Below are 13,643 nucleotides of genomic sequence, written 5' to 3' on the forward strand. Positions count from 1 at the left end.
GATGGATGATGGATGGATGATGGATGGATGGATGGATGGATGGATGGATGGATGGATGGATGGATAGATGATGGACGGATGGATGGATGGATGGATGATGGATGATGGATGATGGATGATGGATGGATGGATGATGGCTGGATGATGGCTGGATGGATGGATGGATGGATGTTGGATGGATGATGGATGATGGATGATGGATGGATGGATGATGGATGGATGATGGATGGATGGATGGATGGATGGATGGATGGATGGATGTTGGATGGATGGATGGATGTTGGATAGATGATGGATGGATGGATGGATGGATGGATGGATGGATGGATGGATGTTGGATGGATGGATGATGGATGGAGGGATGGATGGATGGATGTTGGATGGATGGATGGATGTTGGATGGATGGATGGATGGATGAGGGATGAGTGGACAGACTGACTCTGGCTAGAGAACAAGTGTGGCATTTTGGGCACATTTCCTGTGGTGATAACTACTCTTTAACCCACCCCTCCTGCCCTCCTACTCCCCATTACACATTCAGGCTCAGACCTGGCAGGTCCCCATCACTCCCTCAGAGGGAGGAGGCTCCACTTCCCTGCGGGATCACTTCTGGGACCATCTGTCCTGCATTGGGCTGGACACATTCCCTCCCTGCTGCTGCTTCTCTCAGGAAGAGAAGTTAGTGAAGATTTATCATGGCACTAAACCTTAAATTGAGCACATTTGAAAGAAGAACAATTTATTCATCAAAAATATAGCTTCGTTTTATCTGCAATTATTCTCAAGTTAAGGCTCCATTCAGCAAGCATTTGGCTGAATAAACAGCAATTTTTTATGTCTAAACCATCCCATTTTGACATTCCAACACACAAACAAATGCAGGAGGACACAGCCCACCCAAAGATCATTTGTAAAGTTCTCTGGATACTTTTTTTATTCCAAAGTGCTGTTCTGGGGTGGTTGGGTGGGGGCAGCTCTTCCATCCTCTGACCAGTATGCAAGGACCAGTTGGGTCCTGTGGGGCAGAGCCATCACCAAAAGCGGTTCATCGGTTTTGAAATTAAAAGAGATAATCCAAAAAATGACAGGTGGCTGCACAACCATGAACAGAACAAACTCAGGGGGATGCTTTTCCACCAGCAACATCCCAAGGAAAAAATCAGAAATACTGGACTGGAAGAAGTTACTAAAAGAGAGTATATGAGGTGCACAGCTGCTAAACTTCCTGCTGCAGAGGAACCACAGGACAACAGTAAAAGGCCAATATTGCTGCATCAGGAGCACTTTAGTGTCCTGAAAATCAAAAAGGAGTCCTATAAAAATGGGAATGAGAGTATAAGGATGAGTATAAAGGGAAAGCTCAAGCACATGGGGGCAGAACGAGAAAGGGTAAGGAGCAGAGAGAGTTACAGTCAGTGAGGGGCATAAAAGGAAAGGAAACAAGTTCCAAAATATACTGGAAGTGCAATGAAAAGAAAAAAAGAGTCAGCATTCGTGTCTTGTGACGGAAAGAACCAAAGGGATGACACAGAGGCACAAACAGTGACTTCCTCACCGTGGCTACACAGTGCAAGCCTGTAACTAGTGCCCGGAGCTGTCACCATTAGCGAGAGAAGCTCGGTGCATTGACTAGTCAGGGGTCAAGAGAAGTCACCCTGGAAAATGTAAGCAACTTCTGAACAATTAGCAGAAGATTGTGACAAATTTTGAAGGCTTAGGGGATCCTGGGGAAGTGCAGAAAAAGCACTTTTTCTGTGAAAAATAGAAATACATAAATAAAGGAAATTAGGGGTTTGGGGAGTTACAGATCAGCCAAGCTGGCTTCAGTTCCTTGAAAAATTTTAGAACAAATTATTGAACAATCAATTTGTAAGTACCAATATTGTGATAAAAATAAAGGATAAAAACCAGCCAACACAACTCTACCAGGAACAAATGATGTCAAGGTGATCTAATTTCCCTCCTCGCCAGGGTATTTGGTCTAGTGGAGGAAGAGACAATGGATGTGATCCATTAGGCAAAGCGTCTGGTGCACTCCTAGGAACAGGCAGGGAAGTCCAATCTGAGTGAAAACATGGGAGAAGGGTAAAACTGAGAGCAATAGGTGCTCCAAGCAAAGCTAGGGGGCTGAGAGCAGGGGCAAGGGGGGTGGCAGGTCTGTTATCATGGTCTGGATGCCTTTTATTTTCCTACAGCATCACCAGCGGACATGTCCAAAGGCAAGGGTGACACCTCTGTGGACTCCCAAGACACTAGGGACCTCCAACCCCTGACAGACACTCAGTGGTGCCAAGTTTCCCTTGGGAAGGACAGTAGAAGCTTCTTCAAAACATCTGCAAGTTAAAGCAATTCCTCTTAACTGGACATTTCAGGTGATGGGAGGTGCATGGCTTCGAGTAAAGCTCTGTTAAATAAATATAGATATAGGTACATATTCAGATAAAAATAATCAATTATTGTTATTGTTGTTATTTAATTCTGGTTCATGCCCTGCAGCCCCACTCTGAAGTCTCCTGGCTGTTAAGCAATGACTAGCAGCAGTGTCAGCTCTGTCCCTCAGCCCTGGGGAAGCACGAGGAGAGCCTCAGGCAGCTGCCCTGCTGCCGTGAGGGGTGATGCTGCAGGATGGAGCTCCCAGTTCAAACCAATTCAGCACCAGAACCACCCCCACCCCAGACAGCAGGGGTTGAGCTCCAGCCCCGCCTCCTCATCAGAGCAGATGGTTTCAGAAGAGCCCCACAAATGCTCCTCTCTGGGCAGCCCCAAACAACAAAAAGTGTTTGAACCCACCCTATGACCTCTGCTTTCCTCCTTTTTTTCTGCCAAGACCAGAGAAAATACCCCATTTTGAGAATAAAATAGTGCAAAAAACTAAAATGCCACAATCTTGGAGTTCAGTGTCATGCACAGCCCCTCAGCCTGAAGAGGTTTGACAGTTTGTACTGGGGGGAAGGTGTGATGCTGCAACGTTTCTTTGGAGAGGAAAAAAAAAGAAAGAAAAAAGGATGACTTTTATTTTTAGAAGTTTAGCAGCCAAATTGTTGTCAGGCCGTCTGTGCTCTGCTGAGCAACACACAGTGTTGGCTACAGCCAAGAAGAGCTTTCTCACAGAGCAAAATGTCATGATAAAACCAGGTTTCATCAGAATCCTAGCACCCTTTATGGAAAGAATTGCCGAATTTTGGACAAACTGTATATTGTTTATCATCTTTTTTTGTTACCATGATCCGCTTACAGGTAGAGAAATATGAGACCGGGCCTGAATTGCTGTTTTATTTGAAAACATGCCACATTTCCCTTTGGTGTTCTCCGGTGATGCTGGACAGCTAAAGGAGGACTGGGACTTCAGTTCCCTTATATCTTACACCACCACCCAGCTTTTCCCTTAATTGCTGTCCATCCTCTGCAACTGTAGATGCTTCCAAAAGGAAACAAAACTGGATTCTTATTTCTCTTTGTCCTCTGGCCTTTGGACATTCTTCCAGGGCTCGACGCTCTCATGACTGACTCACAGCACTCTGAGGTTGGGGAACCTCTGGAGATGGTCCAGTGCCATCCCTGCTCAGGCAGGGTCACCTAAAGCTGGATTCTCTGGGCTATAGTCCACAGGCTTTAGGATATCCCCAAGGGTGGAGAGCACTGTTTCTCTCATGAGTGGTTTAGCCATTCCCCCAGCTCTTCCCTGGACTCAGTCCAGTAACCAGCATCTGTCTTGTACTGGGAAGCACAACAGGGTGCAACACTCCAGATGCCACCACATCTGTCTGTAAAACCAAACTGGTACCCCAGTAATCCCTGGCACCAGAGAGCCAGGCTGTGGGAGCTGTGCCTGTCCTGGTGAGACACTCAGCCATGACTGTACCCACCCCTGTCCACCTGTGATGTGGGCCAGGCTGGCAGATGGGCACACTGCAGTGTGGCCAAGGGGACTCCGGAGTCTGGGAAAGGGCAGCCCTTGGTCCAGACAATGGTGGTCCTGTGGGTGCCAGGAGGGAGCAGGCACAGGCAGGAGTTGTGGGAATTTTGCTGAGCCCATCCTTGACACCGACACCCACGCATGTCCCAGGGACAATTTGTTATTCGGGTTCCCCGTAAATGCCAAGTCAGTGTGTGATGGATGGGCTGGGAGCTCCTCCCTGGATCTCTCCACAGCAGCTCCCAGGAGCAGAAATAAAACTCCATTGCCAGTTGGGCCAGGATGAGGTGTATGGGGGATACCCTGGAAAGGAGCCTTTTTGGGGAGCCCTGCACCAGCCAGGCACCCCTGGGGCAGAGCAGGGACAGGGCTGATAGACCCACCTTGGTCTTGCTGGGCACTGCTCCATGCACACACTCCTTCCTCCTCCCACCTTCTGGACACGTGTGTGCCCCAATAAACACCCTCCTCTGCCCAAATCCCCCTCGAATGCACCGCCAGGGTGCACACACACACACACACACACTCTGCACAGCCCTGCGGGTGCTCACCTCTGCTCCCCAGCACCCCCCACCATCCCACACGGGCACTTGGCACTGCTGGGGCTGCATGACAACGTGCAGGGGAGGAGGGCTCATTCAGAGAGCTGCCATGTCCCACAGCATATGAACGGAAGACAACCCAGATGTCCCCAGCCCACCTGGCCCTCCCAGCACCCTGCAGGAGCCCTGGTGGGGGCAGGCAGTGAGGGAGTAGATGCAGCCATCCAAGGGCAGCCTCAGTGCCACCCACCTGGGACACTCACCTTGGGATTCCTTGGGGACCTTGTCCAGTCCCTGACAAGGAAACTCCACCCACACTATGGGAGAGCTGAACACCCCTGCCCACTCCTCACCTGCTGCCTGAAGAGCCCAGGCTGAGGCTGGAGGACGGACACCAGGACATCTCGGCTAGAGAACAGCCGGATAACTAGAGCTTTCAGGAGAACTGGAGGGCCCCCAGAGCTGTGCTGAGGAAGGGGCGGGAGGACAGCAGGGCAGAGGCTGGAGGAGCCTGAGGGGCTGAGGCGGGATAAATTCACGGGAGCAGCCGCTTCCAGAGCGGGCCAGACCCTAGGGTGGGGATAGAGACATCCAGGGGAAAGGAGCGGGGATAGCAGGACGAGGCCTCGGTGCCCGACGGCAGCCGGAGCCCGCGGTGTCCCCGCGGTGCCACCGGGACCGGCCCCGGGAGCTCCGGGCGCGAGGCCGCAGCGCCACCCAGCGGCCGAGAGCTGCCACCGCCTCGGCTCCTCCGCGTCCTCCCCGCTCCCGTCGTGGAATCCGGAATGCTCCAGGGACCTGCAGTGCTCATCCAGTGCCGCCTCTGCCATGGCCAGGGACACCTCCCACTGTCCCAGGCTGCTCCAAGCCCCAATGTCCAGCCTGGCCTTGGACACTGCCAGGGATCCAGGGGCAGCCACAGCTGCTCTGGGCACCCTGTGCCAGGGCCTGCCCACCCTCCCAGGGAACAATTCCTTCCCAATCTCCCATCCAGCCCTGCCCTCTGGCACTGGGAAGCCATTCCCTGTGTCCTGTCCCTCCATCCCTTGTCCCCAGTCCCTCTGCAGCTCTCCTGGAGCTCCTTTAGGCCCTGGAAGGGGCTCTGAGCTCTCCCTGGAGCCTTCTCCTCTCCAGGTGAACACCCCCAGCTCTCCCAGCCTGGCTCCAGAGCAGAGGGGCTCCAGCCCTGGAGCAGCTCCTTGGCCTCCACTGAACTGTCTCCAACAACTCCACCAGCACACCCAACCCACAGCCAGCCCCAGTTCAGCCTCCTGGCTGCTCCTGGCTGTCCCCTCAGCACAGGACAGCCAGGAACCGCTGCCACCACCACATGCTCCACCCAAAATCATGTCCCAGCTGAGTTGCTGTCTCAGGTGGGTGATGTGACCCAAGGAGGGCAGGAGCATCTACTGAGGCTCACATCTGCATCATGGTGCTTTAAGCACCTCTGCTCTGGGACAAAGGCACATCCATCTCCTCATGGATGAGCAGCCCCTTCCTGACCATACACAGGTCAGGAAGTGTCTTTGGTGTGTCTTTGGCCTTTCCTCATCCTCTTGAAGGAACACAGTCAGCAAAGCAGGGAACAAGACACCTGCACAGGCAGGTTGATGGAGCTTTATTCCTGTTTCTGGGTAAGAAACACAAATGCGTTCTCTCCAAAATCCAGGGGAAAGGAGATGCCACAGTGCTCCCTGGAGGGAAGGAGAGGACAGCAACCACACATCAAATTTGGTGATGACTTCTCCAAACTTACAGCGGAGCTTACAGGTTCATCTCTCATCTTCATCTTGCTTTTATTTACCTTGAATTTGCTACCTTTCTCTTTATTGGAAAAAAGAATACCCAAAGCATAAAGGCATCCTTTTAGTAACACAAAAAAGGTTTAAACCCTTGGAATGACTCAGATCTAATCTCCTTGTTTCTCCACAGGTGAATTTGGAGGCCTTTGGCCTCAGCACCTGGGGACTTTCTCAGTGGCTCATGGGGTCCCCATGGAGTGCTGTGGGGTCCCTCCCAGTGCAGAGGAGCCCAAGACTCAGCACAGCCCATGAAGGTCCTCCTGCAGAGCTCCACAAACCTTGCAGGGATGGGTTGGCATCCTCTGGCAAAGACCTGAGTGGAAGAATTCACAGGGGGGAGATGGAGTCACAGCAGTCTCCAGCATGTCCCTTGTTAAAAGCAGCCTCGGGTGCATCCCAGAGCCAGCCAGCAATGCACAGACACAGAGTAGCTCTTTGCCTTTGGTTTCTAGTAAGCAGAGCTTGTAACAAGATCCCAGCTCCTCATTTCCATCAGGTGATTTATCTGGGCTATGTCAGGGTTGTTCTGGTGCTACCACAGATGTGCAGCGTCTGCTGTGCACAAGCAGCCAGAGGATCAAAGCTGCTGGGCCACCTCTGGGAGTGGGGTGGGCGGATGGACAGCCATCCCCACAGGATGCAAGACCACTGCAGCGTCTGCTTCTGAAATATCCACAGCTCCAGAGACAAAAAAAAAAACCTTGGGAAAACCCAGAGAACGTCACATGTGGTGGTGTTAACATCACCTCTTACACTGGCAGAACTTGACCTGGCTGAAGCAGAGCTGCAGAGAGGCTCTCCGAAGCACAGAGCAAAAATGTCAGCACAAGGAACAACCTTTGCTGGGTCTCTCTGCCAAGTCCCACCTGGATTCACTCCAACTTTATCCTTTAGGCTTGAAATTTTCCATCCTAGAGTTTTATTTTTCTTTCCAAGTCCCAGTGCAAGAAGCTGGGGCAGCCATACAGCCCGAGATATGGTGGGGGGATGCTGCCCTTCACCGGCAGATGAGGCTTTGGAGAGAGAGCTCATTTTTCCGGCTGTATCAGGAGCTCTAATGAGAGAAAACTACTTTGGCCTGCATTAATAAAAAAAACCCCTTTCATTCCAGTGGAAAGCTGTCACATTGCCAGCTTGAGGAACAGGGACTTGGAGTGTTGCCTTCTCCTGTCCCCAGGAAAATCTGTGGAAATTTGGCTGGTGGCATTGAAAAATTATTTGAGTTCTCATAGAATCAAGGTGTGAGTTCTGGTGACAGCTGCCAGCACTGCTGTCCCAGGCCCAGTGTCCCCTGGCTGTCCCTGGTGGAGCATCCTCCAGAGCTCTGGAGGGGCTCTGTCCTGTGCTCTCCCCTGTCTTGGGGTGGCTGTCGTGGCTGTGGGACAGCAGCAATGGGGCTCAGCAAGGTGAACCTCCCCTGTGGATGGCATGGCTTGAATCCCTCTGAGGAGGGATGCTCCCTTTGATACTTCCTTGGGCAAAGAATTAAAAAATTACCCATAAAACTTCAACTGGAAGAAACTTTGAATGAGCAAAATGAAGCCACACAACCACCAGAGTGAAATATTCAGCTTTGAAAAAAATAAAACATAAAGGGTGAAAAAGACCTATGAGTAGGTCAGCAAGGATCTGCAGCCCGTGCAGTGAGCGAGGACGCGTGGGTTTGGATGTGGAGTTCAGGGCTCTCTGAGCATCCCCTGGCCCTGTGGTGCCCATCCCAGCTTCGGGGCAGGGACTGGCTGGGATCACAGGACAGAGCCCACAGGTGAGGTGGAGGAGGAGGGAGACACAGCAGATATGGAGCCTGGACAGGAGCAGATGGAGATGGAGAGCAGAGTCCAGCTGATCTGTCAGGTGACAGATGGCCTCCACGCTGGCTGGGGAGGGAGGCAGGGCCAGTGCTGGCAGCCAGCAACTGCAGCCACTCTTCCCTTTTTCTCCTTAATTTGTCTCAGAAGGCCTCTGTATTCCCCCTGCCGGGCTGTGCTCAGCTGCACAGAGGTTGTGGTGCTGGCGGGAGGGATGGTGGGGACCACAGGGCTCTCAAGTACCCCCTCTCCACCTCCAGGACATGACAAGACACTCCTGACACAAGAACCCAAACTCAGAGACATGAAACAACCCCAGGAAATAAATCTATCTTCTATATTTTTTCTCTTTTCAGCCTTTTTGGGATTCGCACAGCTTCTATGGGACAGGAGAATAAGGGAAAAGCATGAAAAGTTCCCACAAAATATTTGTCCTTGTAAAGGAAGGAAGGAAGGAATTCGGAAGGAAGGAAGGAAGGAAGGAAGGAAGGAAGGAAGGAAGGAAGGAAGGAAGGAAGGAAGGAATAAGGAAGGAAGGAATTCGGAAGGAAGGAAGGAAGGAATTCGGAAGGAAGGAAGGAATTCGGAAGGAAGGAATTCGGAAGGAAGGAAGGAATTTGGAAGGAAGGAAGGAAGGAAGGAAGGAAGGAAGGAAGGAAGGAAGGAAGGAAGGAAGGAAGGCAGGCTTTTTCCCTTCTCTACAGACAGTTCAGGAGCACAAGGCAAAAATGAACATTTTTCCTTCCATTTTGTTCCACTGGAAGAGAAGTCCAAGTGCCCCTCAGTGCAACCCGCTCACAATTAAGCACACAGAAAGTTAAGAAGCAAAACTAAGTGACACTTGGAAAAAACAAATATCCATCAGCTGCTGTGAGCTGGGAACTGACCTGAACCAGCCTGAAACCTCCTGTGGCCAGGAGCTGTCTCTGGCAGAGGCTATCCAGGCTCTGTGGCCACAGGTCCTGAGCTGGAGCTGCAGCTGCAGCTGCCCTCAAATCAATCAGGTTTTGCTGTGAGACAACTCTGCTTCCAGAGGCTCAGTAATTAAGAGCCTATTTTTAGAGAAATGAGCCACCACATTAATCAATAAGGAGCAGCCAGGTTCTCAAGGGTAAGGAGGGTTGGAATTGCCCTGCTCCAGTCTCTGGGGCTTGTCCCTAGTCCCATGATGTGTGGTTGCCCCCAGGTGCTTCAGGGAGCTCTGCCCCATGTCCCCACCTCGCTGGGGTCCCACAGGGCACATGGGACCTTTGGCCCCATTGGCCTTCCCAGGGGATGCTCCTGACAGGCAAGGGCTGCAAAAAGGAGTAGAGGGGCTCCTTAGGAACATCATCTGGGAGGGGTTTGGGAGGATGCCTCTGGCCAGCTGGACTAGGAGCTGCTGGTTCAGGTCTCAGCAGCAGCTCTTGGGGGACAGGAGGGGCACAGCCATCCCCACCACACGCTCCTGCTGTCCCTGCCAGGGCTGGCTCCCTCTGCCTCCCACCATCTCCTGCATAGCCCTGGTCTGCCCAGGAAGAAGAGCCAAGCAGCCCCTTTCCTGGGAATGTTCCCCCAGCACGAGGTGTTTAAATCATTTACAAAGCGCTAAAATAGAGCTGGCTCCCTTCCAGGCACTCTGGCATCCAGGCTCTGTAAACAACTCACTCACCAAGGGAGTCAGCCAGGAAAAAAGGCTTTTCATGTCCATTCCCCAGGCCCCACTTCCACAGAAACCTTCCAGCATGATCCTTTCTCAGCTGCAAGAGCAGCAAAATTGTTTAAGGTCTTCACTGACGTTCCTTTTCCCCCAAGCATGCTTGTGGACATCCCACACAACTCCCTTCTGCCAGTGGACGGAAAAAGAGAAGGACTCTCTGCAAAAAAAATAATTAGCTGATGTGGTAAGTCTGATGTGTCTGTCCCTGCCTTGGATATTTCCTAGGTTCCCTTACAGAGGCAACTTATTTTTTTAATAGCATTGACCTTTATGGAGAAAAGAATTCACCTGGGTATTTTCTCATGGCTTCTGAGCTGCACCTAGGGACTCGCAGGGAGAATCAAGATATCTCCAAGGATAAAAAGACAGAGGAAAGAGGACATTTATTTCTTAGGCTGAAAGTGATTCACCAAAAATCACTGGGATGCAAGTGGAAAATGCCAGGGATCAGAACACAGCCCAGCTTTCAAAATCCCAACCATGCTGGGAGAGCAAGGTCTGGGCTAGCCAGGAGATCAGCTGCAAGAGGAGCCACCCAGCATCTCTTTCCACTGCAGGGTCTGTGGCAGCTCTCAGCTGCTCTCCCCAGGGCCCCCAACCCAAAGGAACACCCCAGGAGCTGGAGCTCCCACCCTGCGACTCCCCAGATAACCAGCAAGTTCCCAAAACTCCTACTCTGGTCTCACAGAGGCAAGACACGGAGTTCTGCAGCCTCACCTGCTTGTGCCACACCTGGATGGGGATCACCCCTAATCCTGCTGGAGCAGCTGAACCTCCTGGGTCCTCTGCAGCACCAGGTGCAAGGCAAAGGATGCCGTTCCCTGGTTGCCCAGCTGTGAGAGGGAAGGCTGGGGAACTTCATCCATCCTGCTTCCTCCATCACTCCGGCTTCCTCCATCCTGCTGCCGGAGTGTGGTCCATACTGTGGCACAAGTTAGAGTCACCTCCAGGAGGGTGACACTGAGGCTGACAGGGTGCTTGGGGGGGTCAGAGAGTACCAACTCATTATCCAAACACACCCCATCCTAAGGCTGGGAGCTCCTGTGCACCCCAAAGGGGATTATCCCCTCAGAGTGGGCAGTAGTGGATCTGGAGCTCTGCCTGACGAGTTGCACAGAGGGAGAAGAAGCCTCTTGTGAAGAAAAATAACCCTCTACAAGATGAGAACCCACACATGGCTGCAATTTGGGAAGCGCTGTCCACCTTCTCTCGGGTTTTGCCAGTGGATCCACATCACACTCTGACCCACCCAGCTCCTGCCACCCCTGCACCTGCTGCTCCAAGGGGCACCTGTGGCAGAGCCAGATGCAGCTGAGCATCCACCCCCACCCGCAGGGTGTAGGTGTCCCTCCTGCATGCTGGCCTGCGGTGGCAGTGATTAGGTAGCGCAGGTGCTGGGCACGAGTCAGGCATATGGTCAGTGAGAAACACCTGACAGAGGAGGACCTGAGTCAGCACTCTCCAAGGAAACCTCAGAGGAGCAATGATGGAAGCACGGAGTGCTGGGGCAGCAGGCCTGGAGGGCTCACAGAGCTGTGGGACAGTGAGGACAGAGCCCCAGCCCCGAGGATGGGGCAGAATTGCCCCTAGCCTGGCACTGGGCTGGAGGAAGAGGAGGGTGAGGAAGGCTGATCCCACACCGGGGGAGCACAGCCAGCAGCTTCCAGGTCCTGTGCCCCTGCCCACTTCTGCCATGAGGCAGGAGGAGCAATCATCCCACAGCTCTCCTTCCCAGATGCTGGAAGGGGCTGCTGTTACTCCTTGCCATGAGGCCTCTGCTGAGGGCTGGCCCATGAAATATGCATGGCGTGTCCTCCCCTTCTAAACTGCATCTCCTCCTGAGCCAAATTCCCTCCTCGCCTATTTGTCTCACATTCAAATGTTTCTTCACATTCTACAGCTTCTCAAGCCATCCATAACAGCTTCTCCTGGATTTATTCCCATCGCTGGTGCAGCCAAAAGTGCCCATGGAAGGACTTGGATGTGTGTTATCTGGCCTGGGCCATGTTCCCTGTGTGGGATACAGCAGTATGGTTGTGTCCGTGGTGTGTGTTCTAGCCATGGGCTGGACTGAGCCACTGTGAGCAGGGACCGGCCCCTCTGTGCCAGCAGCACCTGCCTGGGCATGGTGGGGACAGGGACAGCAGCCTTGAGGGCATTATGTCACAGCCAAAGGGGATTGGGAGCTGGGGTATCAGTGCTCTGCAAGGCCACGGTGACCCAGGAGGACTTGGCACAGTCCCCACAGCAGCCTGGAGCATCCCTTGTCAGTCTCCCCACCACTGGCAGGGCTGCCAGCTCAGGGATTTCCTCTGCTTCAGGTACAACCATCCTGAGAGAAACCCCATCAGATTTCACTTCCACCAAAAAGTGGCTTTTTTACATTTCATCTCTGAGTTTGGGCCTGAGAATAAAGTTTCTTCAGAAACTCAGACCTGGTTTTGCACCACAAGCTCTCAGTCCCAGCCGGACGCTGCAGGGCTGCAGCTCTGCTGGCACAGCAGGCAGCGCTTGGAAGCTTTCCCTGCTAGGACCAGGCGAGTGTTTCCCAGGGGTGACTGGTGCCATTAGAGCCTTTGAAGGGAATTTTCTGTGACACCTGGATGAGAAACAAGGTTTGAACTGCAGCCCAAGAATTCGTATGTGCAGTCTCATTATGGCAAGGAGCTTCAGGTAAATTATTATTATCTCTAAATGGCACAAAAGAGTTAGCACAGCACAGGGAATGTTTTGAAGGAAGTGGATGCTTTTCCAGAACTTTGTACCCAGCTCTGTCAGAGGCAATGCCCCGTCTCCGGCTGTCTCTGTGGAAGGACAAGATGTTCCCAAAGAAAACCTTACAAATGAGCTCAGGGAATCTCCGTGGTTTCACTGTTGGTTACAGCAATGTCAGTGTTAGGGAGGGCAGGAAAAAACAATTGCAGGAACTAATTTTCCCAGCTCCTGCCTGCGCTGAGCATTCCCAGCACAAGATGTCACTGAGGAACTGAATTTGGACAGCTCTGCATCAGCCCGGCGTCATCATGGAAACGGGACTGGAGAGATGGGCATGGAGAAGGAACATGGTCACAGAGAGAGGATGTGGGCACAGAGAAGGGATGAGGGCACAGAGAAGGGGCACGGGCACAGAGAAAGGACGCAGCTGTGATGCTGCTGTGAAACAATCCTGCGAAAAGGAAGGGAGGTACCTGATCTCCCAGGCCAAGACTCGGGAGCATTTCTGGCCGCGGGGTGTCAGGGAGGTGCTCGGCGATCTCCGGAGCTCAGCACTGAGTGCGCCGGGGAGGAACAGCTCAAGCAAACCCCTGCTAGGAGCAGGACAGGCACTCGTCCTGCCTGGGAAGATCCCGAGGTCCTGCCAGCCCCAGACGGAGCAGGCGAAGGTAAACAGCCCCAGCCCGTGACGAGGGAGCCAAGTCTGCTGCCTGAAGCACCCCAAGCACCCATGGACCCCGACCAAATGAGCGAGTATCCAGCTGAAATCCCCAACCTGTTGATGCACACATCAGGAGGAGCAAGTGCGGGAGCTTGAAACATCTCTCCCATGATAGGTCCCGCAGGTCTGGGATCCCCTCCCCAAGTTTTTCCAGCTCCATAGGCTGGATATACCACAGCCTGCCCCAAGGATACGAGGGAACAAGGACCCTTTGAGGCATCCTTGGGCCCTCTCTGGGGCTGCCCTGAGCAGTCAGTAGCCCCTTGGCTCTGCAGGGTTGGCCCCGGTGCTCCCACAGGTCCCCTTCAGGGACCACTTCAAAGTTCCCTTGGGACCTTCATAATTTTCCCAAGGGCTCCTCCAAAGGCATGAGGCTCTTTTTGCCCTGCTCCCAGCACTACTCCAAGCCCCACCCAGGGCTCCCCTCGAGCCGCACCTG

Source organism: Corvus hawaiiensis, chromosome 18, assembly GCF_020740725.1.
Source record: "Corvus hawaiiensis isolate bCorHaw1 chromosome 18, bCorHaw1.pri.cur, whole genome shotgun sequence".
Classification (NCBI taxonomy): Eukaryota; Metazoa; Chordata; class Aves; order Passeriformes; family Corvidae; genus Corvus; species Corvus hawaiiensis.